Genomic DNA, 20,123 nt, shown 5'->3' with positions numbered 1-20,123 from the left:
ACTACACAATAAAGCTTTTACTGCAAACAAAGCAAAGTGTTGTTTGCAGTGAATACATTTGAACACCCACTCTGGACAGACGGGCATGTGAAGAATACAGAAAAAGTCCCGCTCTCAGGAATTGGCCCACAGGGTATCCACAGGCAAAATGAATGACCAGGAGGAAAGTTGGGGACAACACCCCAGGCCCAGCTGATGGGAGTTCCTTGGGACTGGGGACTGCATCTTTTCTTCATTACGCTGCTGGTACCTGGCGCAGAGCCTGGCTCAATATACGAGTACATCTACTCAGTGAACAGCATGAACTTGTGCCAAATGGATGGATTAGATCCTTCTTGCCAGAGAGTCGTCTAAAAGTCCCTGCAAGAGGTGAGAACAGCTGAGCCAAGGTTTTTGTGTGTTTGAGGAACAGAAAAATATCAGATAGGTCCATCCAGATTAGACCATAGCTTTCTGTATCCTTCAGGACACAGTTGCAAGCCCTGACTGTGCTGTCTGTCACCAGACGCCCTTTCCTTCCGCTCTAAAGTCCAGATGACAGCAATGCTTCCATTACCAGTGAATTGCAAATCTTCTGATGACTAAGGAACTCCTGATGGATTTTTAAATTGTTAGGGGCAAAACTTGTTCATAGGGTGATAACAAAGAAGGGAGGGTATTTTTCAACCCTGATTCTTTGGTCAAATGGAGAAAATAACAGAATGAGAAAACTGACTCTGGAGTGATTTTAAAACAAATATTCTTTTCTTTCAGCTTCTAAAGCTCAGACTCATCTTTCACTTACTCTACTTCTTTGCCTTCTCTATGCAATCAGCCACCCAGTCTTACGTGTTTGCAAAATACTTCTTGCAGCCACACTTTCCTTCTGTGTCCACTGCCCTGCACTGAAATAAAGCCACAGCCCGAAATCTAGAGTGCGGTTGAATGTTTGCTCAAAAGCTTCTTTACAAATCACTAGTGCGGGTCCCTTGTTAGAGAAACAGGAAAGTGAGGCCCCGGGGGTGGAGCACTTCGCCGAGGTGATAGGTTAAGGCAGAGCTGGGGATACTACCGAGCATTTCAACTCCCAGTTCTTTTCTAATGGATCGGCCAAGGCTCTTGGCTGTAAGCAATAGAAACTGAAGGATGATCTTCACAGAGAGGAGATTCAGTGGAAGTCCATCAGAATTGCAGGAGGCAGGAGCCAAAGGTGACCTGACCGCCGAGGCCACAGTCATGCTGCCACAGTCTGATCGGACCACGCTGCCCCTGCACTGCTGCTCTTGCCGCCCTGCAACAGTGATGCTCAGACGTTCACTGTCCCCTCCCTGGCACCGAATGCCTGAGTCCAGGAGCAGTGCCTGATTCCCACTGTAGGGGGAAGTAGACACTGGAGAGACCACAGGACCAGAGATCCAATGGAGAGGTGACCGCCCCCCACCCCTGCTTAGGGATTTGGGGAAGAAGAGGGAGGCTATGGGACGGGAATGGATACACGGATGCTGGTAGCCAGAATACCAGGAAGTGTTTTAAACATTGAACAGTGCCTGACTGGGGGCCTTCCCAAATAAACCTTCTGCCTCTCTGTCTTTCAAATGCACCTTGAGCCTATCTACTAAACTACTTCATACAACTTACAACGTGCAGCTCCAAAATCTCCAGTGGTGTAAAGGGAAAGCTCCACTGACCACCATTCAAAGCCTGCTTCATATCTCCCCACTCTATCTTCATTCCCAGCAGTTGTCCTGATGCCATATTCTCTACTTCAGTTAGGCGGGTCTAATGGTTGGCTCCGCTTTTTACCTTCACCTGTGTTCTTTTCCTTACCTCGAGTGCCTCCCTCAACTCCCAGCATCATCCAAATCCTATCTGTGATTCAAGGGATAGTTCAAATACTACTTTTCTTAACAAGACCTTCCCAAACAGCCTAACCGATGTCTCCTCTGAACGCTTACCTTTACCTCTCATTAGACAATATATACTCTCTCAAACTTGGTGCCTGACCCAGAGAAGGCACCTAACACATATCTGTTGAATGGATGAATTGTATCTTTACTCTGCCTTCGAAGCCTAGCTCAACTGTCATTACCTCTAAAAGGCTGTGTCTGGTCCCCAGGCACAATCAGTCCCTTGTTCTGTGAGTTCCCGTAGCATCCTGTCTATAGCTGTAGTATTATACTTAGCGCCATGTCTGCTAAGCATTTGCTTGTCAGCCTGTTCCTCCATCAAACCATAGGCTTCCCATGAATGGGAATCACATCTTATTCTTTTTTGTACATATTGTATCTGGCACATACGACACCTGCACTGTCCAATACGGTAGCCACTAGGTACATGTGGCCATTTACATTTAAATTGTCATTAATTAAAATTCAACGAAATAAAAGATTCAGTTCCTCAGTTGCACTAGCCACATTTTAAGTTCTCAATAGCCACATGGGCTAGAGGCTACAGCATTAGACAATGCAGACATAGAACCTCTCCATCAGCAGAGAACATTCTAAGGGACAACAGTGTACCAGGCATTCACTCCATAATAAAAATATCCACCTTTTGAAGAGTTCATTATGCGTCACACATTGTGCTGTCTGATGTACATTATCTCATTTAATTCTGAGAGCTACACTCTGAGGTCAGTAATAGAATAATCCTCATTCTACAAATGAGAAAACCGAGGCATGGAAAGATTAAGCAATTTGGCCAAAGTCATACAAGTAGTAGGTGTCAGGGCCAGATTTTACTATTCTCATAAGCAAGTCTACACTCACAGCCACTGTGCTATATCTCTTCTGTATAGTGTAAATAAAATAGACTCACAAGTGCAAATTCAAATCCTAATGCCTCCACATGCTAGCAGTGAGACCTCAAAAAAGTTAATCATTTTCTCCCTAAAATGAAGATAATCATAATTATTTCCTAAGATCATTGTGAAGACTGAATGGGTAATGTAAACAGTGGGAGCCATACACTGCCCAGCATATAGTAGGTAGCCAATGAATATTAGCCATGTTCTTATTCAATGTTTTACCCTCTAAGGTATCAAGAACTTCTTAGTTGAGTAGTAAGTATGCAGTAAGCTTTTGTAAGTATTATTTTAAATGACTGATTCTTATTCTCAGATATTACCCTTTGCTCTTTCAGTATTTTTCTTAAGTGGGAGAAAATCAAAGTTTTAATACACATATCTGGGAAATTCACATAAGCATGAAAATTCCCCACAGTATTTTTTCAATGTGAGTCTTACAAATCCCTTGACTGACTGCCCACTTAATTTGTGCCTTGCTGTTAACCTAACAGGACGACGGGGGTGGAGGATGGAAACAAATTTTGCCTGGCACAGGTAGGAAACAAGCGCCCTACAGAAAAGAAGGAACCACCTCAAATCAATGTGAGCAGAAGAGCGTGGTAGAGTTTTAACAGGAGAATTTCAAACATCAACCCTGTAGGCATACAGGGCTACCTTTCCCCATTAATAACTTAGTCCCCTGGACAGCTTGAAAGAAGGCATACCTGATTCATACTGACTTGACGAGAGCTTACAGTGAATAATAAATGCCACAGTTCAGTTGGGCCGTTACCATACCAACTGGAAGGTCAGATGAACAAACATCTGAGAATGAATCAAATTACACAAAATCAAGAAGGAATGCATCTGCCACAAGGTGAGCAGATGATAAGAGGAAGGGATGGTTGACTTTCCAAAGACAAAACATTTGGGGGAAAAAATGATCTATCTAGGCTCTTTGCATTGCTTTTTCCCAAGGTGCTATGATTATTCACAACTCTGGGCCCTTGTTCTTAAATGTTCCAAGGAAAGTTCTGAATTGGGAAAGTTTCAGCCGCAAGTAACAGAAAATCTACCTCAAACTGGTTTGAATAACATCAAACTTGACCAACATTACTGGAAGTCCAGATGTCGGCTAGAACTTTGGGTTAATTTGATCTTGTGGCTCCATTTTCCTAGGATTCTATCAGAGCCTGTGGTGTGTGTGTGTGTGTGTGTGTGTGTGTGTGTGTGTGTGTGTGTGTTGGCTTTATTTGCAGGCCCAAAGGGAGTAGGGCTGTCATTCTTTCAAGTGTCATATTCATTCACAGCCCTGTGGTAGATTAGATTATTTATCAGAAATATTCACACCCACCCCCATTACTCCCAGGAAGGAGCAGACTTCCTCCTGATCCACTGATGTTGGTCTTGGCTATGTGATCGACTATGATGGCTCAGTGGGCAGAATTGATACTTAGTACAAGCTTAGCCATGTGAATATCTTTGGCCAGTGACATGTTGGTAGAAGTGATGGAGCCTAGGCTTGAGATAGACTTGTACATTTCCACTGACGCTCTTATACCTCTGCTGTTGTGTTGAGAAGAACATGCATAAGCTAGCACTGGTTCTAGGAAGGAAGGAAGGAAGGAAGGAAGGAAGGAAGGAAGGAAGGAAGGAAGGAAGGAAGGAAGGAAGGAAGGAAGGAAGGAAGGAAGGAAGGGAAGGAAGGACTCTGGTGTAGAACACAAGCTAGTTCAGCTGATCCCCAGACTCATTAATGAGCCGAGCCAAGATCAAGAGAAATGAACTGTCCCAACTAGTGTGGCCTAGATCAACCAAATAAATGCTTAGTGCTCTATGGTGCTGAGATTTTGTGGGATTTTGCTACGCAGAAATTTTGTGTCAATAGCTAACTGACACAACATCATCCAAATCACAAGAAATAATCTCTCCTGAAATTTTTCACATAAGCGCAAGGCAAAATTGTCTGATAAGCTCCCAAGAAAAGCTCTCCTTGCATCTCATTAACCCAAATTGAGTCATATGACCAATTACTGGCAAGGGGGATAGGTTTACCCTTAGACAAATAAGGTCCTTTCATGGAGGCCAGCCTGCCCTAGAACATGGACCACTTGGTGAAGGGATACATATAGGAATAAAATCAGGAATCTGTTTAAAGGAGGAAATGAATGGTAAGATGGCAACTCCATCCCTGTAATTCATCCTGACTCATCTATGAAAACTGCCAGAGCCCTCTCACCTTCTTTATTTGCTTCTTCCTGTAGATTCCTAATTGGACTGCTCTCATGGTTAAGAAACAATATTCGCACATTACTTCTCAAGTAGCATCCAGAGTTTTGCTTTCAACCAATGAGCTTTGATTTCAACCCAAATATAGCAAAATGGTTGAAATCTTGGACTGCATAGTCACATCTGGGTCTAAATCTTGGCTTCACCTTTACAAACTCTGTGACCTAAGGAAAGTGATTTCCTTTCCCTTTGCCACAGTTTCCTCGCATGTAAAATGGGCAATAATAATATTGACTTTACAGATTGTTCAGTGAATGCATCAGTTAGTAAATATTAGTGAGGTTTTTTTGTTTGTTTTGTTTTGTTTTTCCCTATTGAAAGAAGTGGAAAGATTTTTCCACAGAAGAACATTCAGTACTCATTCAGACTTTGGAGTGTATTAAAATTGTGCAGTCAGTTGTTAATGAAATACCATTTAGAAGTCAAGAAAGCATGTGTCCTCTCAAGAAAGCAAAATAGAGAGTTCCATAGCGAGTCAACAGGGACAGAACACATAAGCTGTGAGCTTATCAAGTATTCCGGTACAGCTGTTAGTTCTGTATTTGGTTAGGTCCCTTTCGTGGTTGCTAATGAAAATCTACTTTATCCAGGTTAGGCAAAAAGAGAACTTCTACCACATAGGACATAGACTGTTTCATGAAACTCCAGGGCAGGAATGCAGGGACTCACCCACTGCCTAGAGAGTCATCGCAATGCTTGCTTTTTACCTCCTGAATCTCTCAGACAGCATCTGCTTCATTCTACTTCTTCTCTGAAGGCCATCTTTATCTACTCTTTATCTTCATGTCATAATTTGGTGTCACCCTTTTGTCCAGGTCATATTTCTGTTCACATTCAGAGAGTAACCTCTTATCTCTAAGTTTCATCTCCAAACTCTTGGAAAAATATTCTGGTCTTGTTTGGACCAGAAGTCTGTCCATCCATGAGGCTAATGCTAACGTAGATGCCAGACCCTCTTCTGAAGATAGGGTGCCTTACCTGAGAAAGGGAGACTGTATGCTGGGTACACACTTCATCAAGATCCCAATAATTCATTTGTCCTGTTTAAGAATGGTAATTGCTGCCCAAGCTATAAACCACCCCTGGCCCCTATAATTCTTATGCAGAAGGTCTAGAGAGAGACGTGTGCTTTAATATGTTTAGAAAGGTCTCCAGATGATTCTAACAATTAAAAAATTTAAAGGACCTTTTTTGGGGGACACTCACAATATGGTGAACAAAAAAAGGAGCTCAAGACTTACGAAAAGAGATTAACTCTAGACTTTTCATCCGAGATAAAGTAAGATCAAGCATCTTTAAGTGTACGGAAGACTCATCCACACATAACCCTGTTAGACTCATCCACAGAAAACAGCTGTTTTTTGTCTCCACAAAGAACAGTACAATAGCACGATGTTATACATAAGGAAACATTTCTTAATAGGAGAAGAATTACAACAAAAAATAGAAGAACTCTGTATCTCTGGGGCATCTCAGTGTACCTGAGGGGCATAAGTTTGCCGGCTGACGAGTTAGATGCTATTCAGTAGAGTCTGGGATCCCAGGGCCAGGATCAGAATCCACAGGCTCAGAAATGGAAAACCAGCTCTTTCAGGCGGGGCTCATGTTACCCAGAGAAAGAAGAGTGAGGGACATGCTCCCGCTAATCTTCTCTGACCCATGTACTGGAGTCAATCAAACTGCACTTTCAACTCCTTTAAAGGATGGGAGGCATGTCTATGTGGAGGCATTCAGTGGGCAAAGAAGGTGGCACTGGCCCCCTCTCCTCTCAGCTCCCAGTCTTGGCCCAGAACAGGATGATTTATGGTCCAGGGCCCCTCCTCCAGGCAGATGGGACCTGGTGAGCAGTGTAATGTTAGTAGTTACCGTAGGGACGTGGCTTGGCCCTTACTAGGTCTTCAGGTGCTTGCATGAAAAGCAGAAGCCAAGGGTGGAGTCTGGTCTCCATAGGTCATCCAATCAAGCAGGCTGTGTCCAGAGTCACATATGCTGACTCCGACTTCACTGCTTCTTCATTATCGGAAGCCCATCTGTGCTATGGTTTGCAATCCTAATGCCCAATGTGATGATACTAGGAGGAGGGGTCTTTGGAAGGTAAATAGGTCATGAAGGCAGATCTCTCAGAAATAAGATTAATGCCCTTATAAAAGAGGCCCAAGAAAGTTGGCTGTTCCTTCTACCATGTGAGGACACAGCAAGACGTCAGCAGTCTGTGACCCAGAAGAGGGTTCTCATGAGTTCCTGACCGTTCTGGCACCCTGATGTCAGACTTCCAGCACCCAGAACCGTAAGAAATGTTTTCTGCTTAAAGCTATCCGGTGTGTGGCACTGTGTTCTAGGAGCCGAACGGAACTAAGACAATCAGCCTCTTAGTTATTACATCAGATGGGATGGGGCTTGTTGCCAGGGCCTGTTTCTTATAGGCTTGATGCTGACCTGTCAGCCTTCTTTCTTACTTTTCCAGCTTCTCCAGGCTGGCAGCTGGTGAGTGCACTGAGCCACCTTAGTTTCCAGCCATCCTACTGCCCACCCCTCACCCCACTTCTTCTGGTGGCTGGACAGTGCTAGATACTGGGACTTAGGTCTGTGAAAGGAAAGGGAACTAGAAGTTCCACTTAGACCTCAAGTCTTCACCGGAGCTCAAGGGTCAAATAGCTGTAAACACAGCGATAGCATCAGGCACGTTCGTGTTCCTTGGGTACATAACAGTCTCCAGAACCTCTGAGGGAGGGCAGTGAGAAGGTGATTGGCAAGACAGGTCTCCAGCATCCTGGATCCCAGGGGACTATCCCTTTCAAACCCCAGCAGATTCAGAGTTACTTGGGGACAAATGCATGGGTCTTAACTACTTTCTTTTCACAGTGTAAATAGACACTTGGCATTGGTTTTCTGATTTCTCACGGGAAAACAGAACTTCAAAGAACGTGAGCAAATGAACCTGATATTTTGGAGCTGGAGCCTGTGCATCCTCCTGTCTAATCACCATGGACTGTTGTCTGAACGTCATGAAGGAGCACCATGGGCAAAAGGGAAAGTAATGGTTTCCTCAGGTGCCCGCCCAGGTGGCAAGAAGGCCCTAGACCACTGAGGCTTCAACAGGCTCTATGACACTGTGGGCCACACATCGTCCTGCTCACCACATGTCCCTCCAGTGATGCCCCCAGGCCCAAGACAGGAGGCTCCCTAAGGGGAACCCAGAACTCTAATGCCTTGGACTGTTTCTCAGAAACACTTTCCAAGTCCCGAAAAGTTTGGGAAGTGTTCTGTGCCATGTTCTCCCTCCGCCCTCGGATATTTACAAATCAGTTTAGCAAATTTAAGCCACTGAGATTTCCTACAATAAGATAACCCTTTGGCTTTGCTCAGCTCAGAGAACCTGAAATTCATCTTCCCACAGAGCGCTTCTCATTTGTTTTTAACATCCTTCCTATCAGGATTCTGTGAAGCAGGCATCCTGCCAAACGCACCTTAGAAACACTGGCTCACACCAACGTCCAGTTCTAATGGGAAGAATCCACCTTGCAGGGATCTCCTGTGCCCCTCCCCACTCTCATCGGACATCTGTGGGCTTCACTGTAATACTGGGAATATGAGTTTTTTTACTGTTGTATAAAGTGCTCTTTACTACCAGTTTGTCATGTCAAATTGACCTCATTATTAGGGGTGTTTGATGGTTCTTCAGGCAGTCTAGAGCTGGCTCAGCTCTGAAGTTAGGGCATTTAAACCAGGCCCCAAGAAAATTTTCATAAAGACATACAAATCTAGAAAGTTAAGGCAACACACTTTTGAAATCCATTTGGAACTACTTGCTGCCTTATTTCACTTAGTTAAAATACCATGTCTAAAGAAAATATACGTAATTTTCATTATCAGTATAAAAAAAAAGACAGTAATTGTAATTTCCATGAGTGGAATAATCTGTTATAGAAGAAATGTTAATATTTTTAAAGTCTAAATCCTTTACCAGGTGTGGCATATCCTATTAATATAACCTATCTCTTGGGTTTTATGATTTCCTTTAGATTCTACCATGTTTATAACTCTTTTCATACTGTAGATACCCCTATTTTGAATGTGTCTCCTGGAATTGAAATTTGGAGCCATTTATTGAGGAGGCAGAGAAGGGTGAGAGGTAATCACCTCTGACTAGTGATGGATAGGGCAATCCTCCAACCTATCACAGTCTCCCTAAAAATGGAGAGTGGCAAGGGTGACTGTTCTCAGCTTCCGCTCAGCACAGCTATTACAGCTATGCAGGCACTATATCAGAAGCCAATGCATGATCCGAGGTATACGTCACGTTTGGTCCTTTATAGTGTGAGCACTATGAAGCAGATAAAGAAGTGACCACAAATCACACACAAGGTTGGCAAAATCGGCCGATGACGATGAGGTGGTGAGAGATGGGGGGCAACGATGTCTGAAAATGGGGGGTTGGTAAGTGGAGACAGGGACTGGACATCGGTATTTAGAGCACAGTTTGCCCCGTGGTATAACTCTGATAAAGAGTTTCAGAATTGACCATTTATTGTTCCTGTCAGCTTTTTTAGGGCTGCTGAAAGGAAGCCTGCGGATCCTGACAAGATCAAAATGACCCTTGAAACCATTTGATAATGGGCTGAACTCACAGTGCGCTGTCCTGTCTACACGGGTGCTTTCTGTTGGAATGTAGGGCGCTTTCTGTCGGAATGTAAGCAGCAGGAAAAGAAAGTGGCTCTGCGCAAAACACACCTGACAACGGAAGTGCCCTGTCTCCTAAGTTTGAATTTCCTTATGGAGAAGTTCTCCTCGTCCCACACAGCATTGCAAGGAACACTGCTTGCTTTATCTTAGCCCCCACCCCCAAGAAACACCGTAAGCCTTTTTTGTCAGCGTGGAACATTTTGCCAGAATAATAGAATGGAGGATAGAGTGCTGTACTGGGTTTCCTCAGAGGCTGATGGAGTGAGCACACATCAGAGGTTGTCTGCAGACTTCCCATGGATTTTGCAAACGAATTGGGCTGGGAGGGGTGCAGAGGACTCCTACAGACACAACAGAGGGAGGGGAAAGCTGCTCTTCCCCTATGGGATCTGGGTAAAGCTGAATCACCTTGAGGCCCAGCCCAGTCTGGAGTTTTAGTCAAAGGACCCATAATTTAATACTGCCCTCCCCTGCCCCAGTAGTTGAAAGCTGTTTAACTCTCAAGAAAACACTAAAACGAGATTACATTCATTTTTTAACAGCAAAACTTTCACAAATCTTTCCCTAAGGCAGGACCAGTTACATAATTTGCAGAGCCCAGTACAAAATGAAAAGGTGGGGTCCCTTGTTCAAAAATTGAGAATTTCCAGAGAACAACAATGCATTAGACAGTGGGGGCTAAAAATATAATACTTTTTTCTCACCTTCTTATTTTTTCTAACTGGGCTTATAATCAAATTAACAAAGATTAACAGGAGAAAGTCAAATTTTTAATACACTTACATGGAGAATTCACATAGGCATAAAAATTTCAACGACACTGAGGCAACACAGGGTATGTAAGACATTTTTGGACAAAGGAGAAAGCTGGTGAAGGGGTATTAGAGTTCAGAAGTGAGAATAGGTGACTTACAAGTAGTTGAGGGAGAGGAGAGCACACATGGTAAGAACACTGTTTGTTGCTGGGCAACTCGGAAACAATGGGACCCAGGGTTATCTAGGCAACAGGTGCCTGCCTGATGTCCTCTTATTTACCACGCTTAATTCAAATTAGGCTGAGGCAGCATTCTAAGATTTCCTTCCTGAAGCAGGTTTCTGTCTGAATCGCTTGTGCAGGTAAGAGGGGAAAGGCCAAGAGTTCTTTCTGAGGCTTGTTTCTTAATAAACAGGTTAAAACCAATCTCTAAAAAAAGCTTCAGGGTGGCATAAGTTTGGTTCCCTTTAAAACCTGGGGCCCTTTGGGGCTGCACAGGTTGCAGGCCCAAAACGCTGGGATTACCCTAAGGGCTTTTCTTTTATTCTCTCTCTCTCTCTCTCTCTCTCTCTCTCTCTCTCTCACACACACACACACACAAAAAAAAAAAAAAAAAAAAAAAAAAAAAAAAAACGGCTATCCCCAAGTCTTTGTCATCTCCCTCTCCAAGGCCTCCTCAAAGTTCTTTCCAAAACCAGCTCTGTAGAACAACCTGGGTCTCTCTGTCTCGGTAACTTATCATGTAGCTTCACTTACTCCCCAGCTTCCTTCATTTTCCCCTTTGCCAGGCCAAGATTCAGAGCTGCAAAGGAGGCTGTTATTGAAGATACCCAGATACAGTCTTCCTGACCAGAAGAGGCATGGGAGGGGGGAGATTTGAAACATTTAACTGTTAGCATTTTTATTAGTGTTGTATGTACTAGTATTTATTAATTATTGATACATATTTCTTGTTAATAGGTGATGGAGACTGTCATCCATAAAATGCAACTGTCTCTGACCTCTAAGAATTTCTCTTCTAAAATAACCAATGATGATGATGATGATGATGGAAAACAACCTTTTATTCACTTTAGCTCCTTCCGTCCTCATAGCAGGTGAGGTACATATTGTTACTATTATATCCATGTGAAGATGAGAAGCTGGAGCTGAAACAGGCCAACTTTCCCTTGTTAACAACCTGCGACCCCCCCTTGCCCCCCACCAACACCAAGTGACTCTCTTGCTTGGGTTCTTAACACGGTCAAGCTCAGCTACGGCAAATGAATGAAAACAATTAGCTTTCCTCTCTACAGTGCCTCTCTTCTCAGCCTACAGTTAAGTCCTTAATATTTACTGAATAACTGTGTTGTTACTACGTAAAGGAGGCAGATAAAGATGAAAAAGTGGAAGATGGAAAAGAATTGGTTGGCCAGCTGGTCAGAAAGAGTCTGTGCAGGATTGCCAACACTGCCTTAGTCCTACTGTTTATGAAAACTTAAGTAGCAATTGCTGAATATCCACTTAGCTTTGGGCAACAGAGACCTGGTCCAGTAGATTTTTGTATTCCCTGCAGGCCTAGCGTGGCACCAAGTAGTGGCTCAACAAATGTTCTTTTAATTGAATTAATTTGAATGGAATTAAATCAGAACACTTTTGCAAGAATTTGGCTTTAAGCTGAGAGAGCTCTAAATGGAAATTAAACAGAGTCAATTGCTCTTTAAAAGTGCACAAAATAACTGTGGACAAAGCCCAAACAACCAGACACATGAGCCTCAGGAAAGCGGCCCCGCGGAGGTTCTGAGCCTCCATATACCCAGGCTGCCGCGTGCTCATTTTCCAACTGTGATGAAGGAATTAAATGAAGTCTTCAAATGCTGCCACACTTCCATGAATGGGTATTAAATAAAGTTCCTTTAAGCTACTGGAATTGCTGCATGGGGATTCTGCCTCATTTTTATGGATGCTTTATCATAATTTCTAGAATTATAGAAGGCATCCCATAACTCCATAGAACACAAGGAAACAATATATGGAGTTTTTCCTCCCTCTCAGCTCAGAGGGAAGAAACTCTAAATCAGAACAGATGAATTTAAATACATTTGCTGACATAAAATTCTGAGTTGGGCTTAGGAAAGAAGCTCACCATTCTGGCCAGTCTCAACTCCTGACGGAAAACAGGGAGGCTGGGATAGATGTCCCACACATGGACGCCAAGATGTCCCTCACAGCCATGCTGCCTCACCTCTTGCTCTGAATAACACAAAGAGACGGGAAGGCAATGTTACTCTCGACACCTGGTAGTACGAGCCATCCCCTCTCCCCTTTTCCTCCTTTGCCCCCCTTCATATCCTGCCCTCTGATGCCCCGCCCGTTGTTCCCAGCAGGAATTTGCACAGCAAGATCCAATCCAGGTTCTAACACGACCTTGTGAGACAGGAGCATCACTCATTTTGATCGCTTCTACCCTCCATGTACAAACACGCTTTCAGATACAGAAGGCAAAGCACAGCCCAGTGAAGTGGCTCCTGTGGTCTCATACCCAGGCAATAGCAAAACTGGGGTTCTCACCCCAAATATTTTTCTCTATTTCAGTAAGATGTTTTGTGTTTTTTTCCCAATCTAACCCTCAGATTCAAGTCCCCAAATCCCACAGAAGCAAACTTAGTAAAGATACTAGAAATCTGCATCATCGTCTCTCTTAGTTATTGAGAGTTTACTATGTGTGAGGAGAAATAATATGCTCAAGGTCACACAGGTAGCACAAGGTCACATGGGTAGCATGTGGTAGAGAAGGGACTCAAGTCCGGGTCTGTCTGACCCCAAGGCTATGAGTGTAACCACTCAGGTATATCGGCCTCTATAGAGACATTAACCTCTCCCAAGATAGCTACTGAGTGATAGGATAGGAAACGCTGATCTTGGAGGAGAGAGAGTAGGACAATCATTTACAAAGAAAAAAAAAAAAAATGATCAGCTAGTTGGTCCACCCTGTGGGCTCTGCTCCGCCCCCAACTTCCATGAGGGGGAGGTTCAGAAACCTGCCGGCTTCTCTCCTTCCTTCAACCAGGCCAACACGCATACACACATATACACATGTGTATATACACACACAACACACATGCACACTCCAGAACCCCAAAGAGTGTTTCAGAACTTTTTTTTTTTTACAAGAGAACAAATCCACTTTATTTACTTTTCAGTAAGTTTAAATCCTTGAGGAGTAGAGCATTACACAGATTCTGTGTCCTGTGGCCTTAGCAGGAAGGTGGCTTTGGAATTTGGCACAAGCCATGCCACTGTTTCCATGAGCACGAGTTCCCTTTCCCCAGATGACTCTGGTTTTGTTCGGTTTGCCACCAGGAGTCACTGTGTTGTTCCTGGCCTTGTCCACATAAGCACATCTCCTGCCCAGACAGAATTCAGTTTCATCTCGAGCATAAACACCTACAGTTTTAAGAGCTGTGTGCTCTGTCTGGTTCCGGAGAGCCCGCTGACAGCCAGCACAGTGGCCTTGGACCACAGCCTTCAGACATATTTGTCATTTTAGAAGCCCTGTTCCCAGCAGGCCTCCACAGGCCCCAAAATGGCAGAAAAAGCTATAACTTCTTTATTTCAATCTCTACTAATTCCAAAGGATGGTAGGCTTTGAAAGTAGTGCCCAGCCTCTGAATTGTCCCCTTGCATTTTGTAGATGGCTCTTAGCCTCACTAAAGGTTTTTAGAGTATCCCCACGGGACCAACACTTTAGCTACAGACCCTCTCCTTCACATTTTATTCCACCTCACAACCTTCCTCTTTCTTTCCAACTCCTTCTTTTTCTCTACCCTAATACCACTCCTCTTTGTGAGTTGGCAGCCATTCTTTTTTCGACCAGTTCTGCTCCGAAGAAGAGAGGAGCTTTAAATCATGAGGATGAAAACAGGGCCAGTGAGTGGAGAAGACACCATTATAGTGGCTGGATTCTAGGTAGATTGCTTTAAGGAAATAATTTGATATCTTGTCCTAGAAAGGCTAACTTCGTAGTAGGCTACCTTGTATACCTCATTATCTCCATCCTTTCTTGGCGTGATGCTACAAACATACCCTTCCATTGCTTTATCCATGAAGTGCCGGCTCCAGGAGGAAAGAAAAAAATAATCCCATCCAGACACACTATTCAGTATGTTAAATTATATGAAATAAACATTTATTATTTTGTGACAACCCAACACCACTTCTTCTTCTGCTGGTAACAATACCCCAATTTTCTTTTATAGCTTAGGAAAGACATCAAGGGCTCCTGGTATCGCTTGAGCCATGCTATTCCTGAAGCCATATCTACCCAGGGAATATTCAGTTGTAAGAGCAATAAAATCCTCTGGCTTTACCTGCCTTGAGTTGGGAAAAAGAGTCACCAAGTTTCCTTATTCTTCTTTGACATTCTAATACTGGCCAGATCTTTCTGGTCAAGACTCTGTGGATGTTTGTAAGTCTTTTACTGTGGCATAATAGCCTTGGGCAGCAAACCAAGGTTGGCTTTTCTAGTGACTGTTAATGTGAGCCCAACGCTACCTGATCAGGTGAGAAGGATTCTTGAGCCAGCACAAGGGCTCTGCTCCTAATACAGCGCTTTTTCTGCGGTAAATGATGAGCACCCACAGAGTGGCTACTGGCCACCTGGGCTAAGAGCATGTTCTTATTGAGCCCGAGATGGGATCCCCTACCCTGCATGCAGCTGCAAAAGGGTGAGACTGGGAAAGAAGGAACAAAATGAAGATGGCAGTGCTGGCTTCAGAACACTCTGAGAATACACCCGATTGTTGTGGGCAACAGAGGGGTGCCTGGAGCACTTGTCACAACCAAACCCTCTATTTTAAAGTGAAAGGCCACTGTGCTTGTCCATTCTTTCTCTTCCTCCCATGCCCTTTCTTGGTCAAGCCTCTCCACTCTGAAAAGGCCAGGTCTAAGGGGATGGTTCCCAGGATAAACAGCCAAGTATCTGGGTGTTTTGTTGTTGTTGTTTGTTTGTTTGTTTGTTGCCACCATCCATTCTTTCTCTCCCTTTACCTCAAGGCCTGGTTACCAGGAGTAACCAATGCAAATGCAAACAGCTGAAGCAAGCCCCCTGGGGCCTATTGCTCAGTGAGCTCCGAAGAGTCAAACTGAGCTTGGAGACATGATTCAACTTATTTGGCTGATAATTAAGTGCTCCTGAAGTCTTCCTGAAGGAAACACAACAGTGTCCCAAAGAAAAATCAGTGGAAGGAAAGACATCTTTATAAGACCCTCTGGATGGATTTTTCTTTTAGAGAGGGAGACTAGAAAATCTGTTCCTTTATTTCTTCAAACGGCATGCTTTGTATGCTCAACCTGGTGACCAGAAGAGATTAGTGTCATTAATTGGGGAAAGGAAATGGAAGTGAGGGGGGAAATTTTCTTTTAAATAGCAATGGGAGCCTTCAAAAAATATAGCTAGCTAGATAGCTAGCTAGCTAGATATAGATAGATATATAGATATTAATTTAGGCTTAAGAGAAGTACAGCTGGCATGAGACCAGATTATAATAAATAAACAGGGGCAGCAGGGGCGGGGAGAGATTATAATATGCTCATATAAGTATTCAAGATTACATCTACTGTCATCCTACCCCTTTGCTTGGTCAGCCACTTCCCCTCCTTCAGTTGTCAGATAATTATCTTCCCCAAGAGAGGCCTTCCCTGGCCTTCCAGATCACTTTCATACCCCCCCCCCCAAAGTTATCTTCTTTAGTTCCTGTCACATTACAATTTCACATGTATTTCTATCATTTTTTGACTAATGTAATTTTTTTGACTAATGTCTCTGTTTCCCTCTATTTCTATTTGCTGTTGAGATCCCTGTACCTAGTACAATGGCTGACACATAGCAGATATTCAACAAATGTTTGTTTGTTCAATGAGTGAATGAATAACTGAAAATGAATAGATGGATTACATTGATCTTCATTCCTGAGCACTTGCTGTCCAGTAATGGTAATATGACCTTAAGGAAAAGATCAGTCAGCTAGGAGACTTACTTATATATCGTCACCTGATCCCACGGTGATCTGGGCAAATCTCAGGTTGTCCTAGGTGGTCACATGATGCTAAAAAGTTCTGTCCTCAATTTGAGCATCAACAACTGCAGATCCAGCTATTAAAATAGAGCTAAATAAATCAAATATGTGTAAATTCATGATACAATAATTCTTTAAAAAGAAAAAAAAAACTCTAATAGGTTATCACTGGAGTGTACTGGTGAACTAATTATTTTGAAAACTGGCAAATAAAGGGCAAGATTCAAATGTCTATTTTGCCTTTCTTTTTTGATCTGTACCACTGATTAACCATTGATGAGGGGAAGTTTTATTTTATAGAATTATTCCAGAAAATACATATTATAATATCTAAGTACCACCATTTTGAAACTCTTGATTAATTACTTGGCTATGACAGATTTTTTTCCAAAAAAGCCATAACACTATTTAGGTCCCAGAACCATGGCATCAGGTGGAGTCCATTTCCACTCTCCTTGAAATTGGAGGACAGTTTTGTCTGCCTCAGAGAATGGAAATGAGTTTATCATTTTTTTTCCCTAGTATCTCCTGCCTGAACTCAAGGAAATCTAAAATTCCCAAATGGGAACAGGGCACAGAGAGAGCTCCAGAGGAAGCTCTCTAGCTTGGGCATTAGGAGTGGGCAAGTCAGAAAGAGTGGGAGAAATCCCCCAGTTTTCTTTCTCTTATTTCCTCTCTAATTTCTCCATTCTCTTGTACACAGGCTATGGTGATCTACAAGCACTTAAAACTCTGAGAAAGATTCTTCTCTTATGCAAGGAGTTGTGGTTTCCAAGACTATGGGGACAAATGCTGGTTACTATTTGTTTGTTTGTTTTTGTTTTTGTATGCTCTGCTGCATGGCCCTGGAGAAGGGTGCATTCACAGGAAACGTACAGCAGAGTGGGACAAGTAAAGCCCCAGTTTTCTGAAAGGAAGATGGAAAGGGATCCACAGGGAACCAAAAAGTACTGAGGAGATCATGGAGAAAAGGAGCTTGGGAAAATAAACTCATAAAGTTGTTTATGAATCCTTGTCTAACCCTAAGAGACTCATCATAGATCTGACCCTAAACAACATACCATAGAAAACCACCCAGGTCCCAACTTGCCTTTAAAAATGGATTTGGAATATTTGGTCACGGAATGTAAAATACAGCACAGGAAGTATAGTCCATGGTATGGTAATAGCTATGTATGGTGTCAGATGGGGGGTAGACTTATTGGGGTTTAACTTTGTGAGGTGTGTAATGTCTAATATTTATCTTATTGTGTACACCTGAACCTAATGATAAGTAAACAAATAAATAGTTACCACTAACAGTATTGTATTAAAACAGAAAAAAAAAAAAGGACTTGGCATTGAAGCCACAACCTCCAGAAGGCTGGTTGGAACTTGTGAACTGAGCCTAACCAATTTAAATGCCCGCTAGAATAAGCCTATCAATATTCTCATAGGATTTAAACAAGATTCAGAGTCTCATAATATTATATTCAAAATGTCCAGGAAATAAATAATATGACTCAGCACATGAAGAACCAGAAAAATCTCAACTCAACAAAACAGAGAGTCCAAAAATAGACCACACAAGTATGGCCAGCTAATTTTTGACAAAGATGCCAGACCATTCAATGGAAAAAGTGTTTTTGTTTTTGTGTGTTTTTTTCAAAAAATGGTGTTGGAACAACTGGACATCCATATGCCAGATAGATGATGGATAGATAGATAGATAGATAGATAGATAGATAGATAAATAGATATAGATTGATAGACAGATAGATAATATGAGTAAACAGATAACTCCCCATCTAAATCAAACACATTATGCAAAACTTAACTATAATGGATCATAGCTCTAAATATAAAGAATAAAATTTTTAGGAGAAAACATTCACGATCTGAATTTAGGCAAAGAGTTCTTAGACATTACAACAACAAAAAACAATATTAAAAAACTCATAAAACTCAACAGGGAGAGAATAGCCCATTTAAGAATAAACAAAAGACTTGAACAGATACTTTATCAAAGAGGATATAAAGAGGACAGATACATAAAAAGGTGCTCAATATCATTAGCCATTAGGGAAATGCAAATTAAAACTAAAATGAGCTATCACTACATATTTAGCAGAATGACTAAAATAACAATTCTGATAATTCCAAATGTTGGTAATCGTGTGAAGCAACTGAAACTCTCACACATTGCTGGTGGAAATGCAAAATGATACAGCCACTCTAAAAAATAATTTGACGATTTTTAATAAAATTATATACTCAATCGCCATGTGACCCATGAATCGCACTCCTACATATTTACCACAGAGGAATGAAAATTTATGTTTACTCAACCACTTGTATATAAATGTGTATAGTGGCTCTATTCATAATTGTCAAAAGCTAGAAACAACTCAAATGTCCTTCATCGGTAAATATATAAACAAACTACAGTACATCCACACAACGGAATACTAGTCAGCAATAAAAAGGAATGAACTATTGATACTTTGGATGAAGCTCAAAAACATTGCACTGAATGAAAGAATTTATCTTAAAAGATTACATATTGTATAACTCGGTTTATGTAGCATTCTCAAAAAGACAAGCATTCTCACCAGTACACTCCAGTGATAACCTATTAGAGTTTTTCTTTCTTTTTAAAGAATTATTATATCATGAATTTACACATATTTGATCTATTGAGCTCTATTTTAGTAGCTGGATCTGCAGTTGTTGATGCTCAAATTGAGGACAGAACTTTTTAGCATCATGTGATCACGTAGGACAAACTGAGATTTTCCCAGATCACCGTGGGATCAGGTGACGATATATAAGTAAGTCTCCTGGTGTTGGAAAAAAGATCAGAAGTTGAAATGAGTTAGGGATGGGAGGAGATATGAGTATAAAGGGATAGCAAGAGGAATATTTGGGGGTGGGTGATGGAATAGTGTAATATTTTGTTTATCGTTGTGGTTACAAGAACCTATACATATGCTACAATTCATAGACCATTTGAAACAAAAACTCATAGGCACAGACAATAGTTTAGTGGTTACCAGAGGGTAAAGGGAGCTAGGGGTGGTAAATGAGGATAAAGGGGATCAAATATATGGTGATGGAAGGAGAACTGACTCTGGGTGGTGAACACACAATGGGATTTATAGATGATGTAATACAGAATTGTACACCTGAAATCTATGTAACTTTACTAACAATTGTGACCCCAATAAACTTTAATTTAAAAAAAATGTTTGGCTAAGTGTATGATACAGAGAAGGTCCCCAAAAATTCAGTTAACGATAGCTAATAATATTAATAATTATAGATAATTATAAATAATTCTTGACCCCGTATCATTCAAGATCCCACTCATGTTCCACTATCTTAATGGAAACGCATACCCCACCAGGTGCCTATGACCACTTCCTGAATTCCTACAGGATATAGTATCTAAACCACATGATGCAGTTCTTGATCACGTACTACAATGAATTATTCTCTAGGTAACGTTACATGTGCAATTCCTGTCACCTCCTCTAGGAAGTCCTCCATGATATCTCTTCAGTCTCATCCAGGATTAACCAAGTATGCTCTGTGCTTC

The 20,123-nt window shown here is 42.1% G+C and overlaps 1 pseudogene; it reads right to left on the bottom strand.

Annotated features, from left to right (window-relative positions):
• Nucleotides 1-13,677: 13,677 nt before the first annotated feature.
• LOC141567342 (large ribosomal subunit protein eL33 pseudogene) lies at nucleotides 13,678-14,575 on the bottom strand (annotated as a pseudogene).
• Between the last annotated feature and the right edge of the window lie 5,548 nt (nucleotides 14,576-20,123).

The sequence above is a fragment of the Rhinolophus sinicus genome, chromosome 5 (assembly GCF_057876585.1).
Source record: "Rhinolophus sinicus isolate RSI-liver-muscle chromosome 5, RSI-T2T, whole genome shotgun sequence".
In the NCBI taxonomy this organism is placed as follows: domain Eukaryota; kingdom Metazoa; phylum Chordata; class Mammalia; order Chiroptera; family Rhinolophidae; genus Rhinolophus; species Rhinolophus sinicus.
Note: the sequence above shows the minus strand (reverse complement) of the source record. Positions and strands in the feature narration are given on the sequence as shown.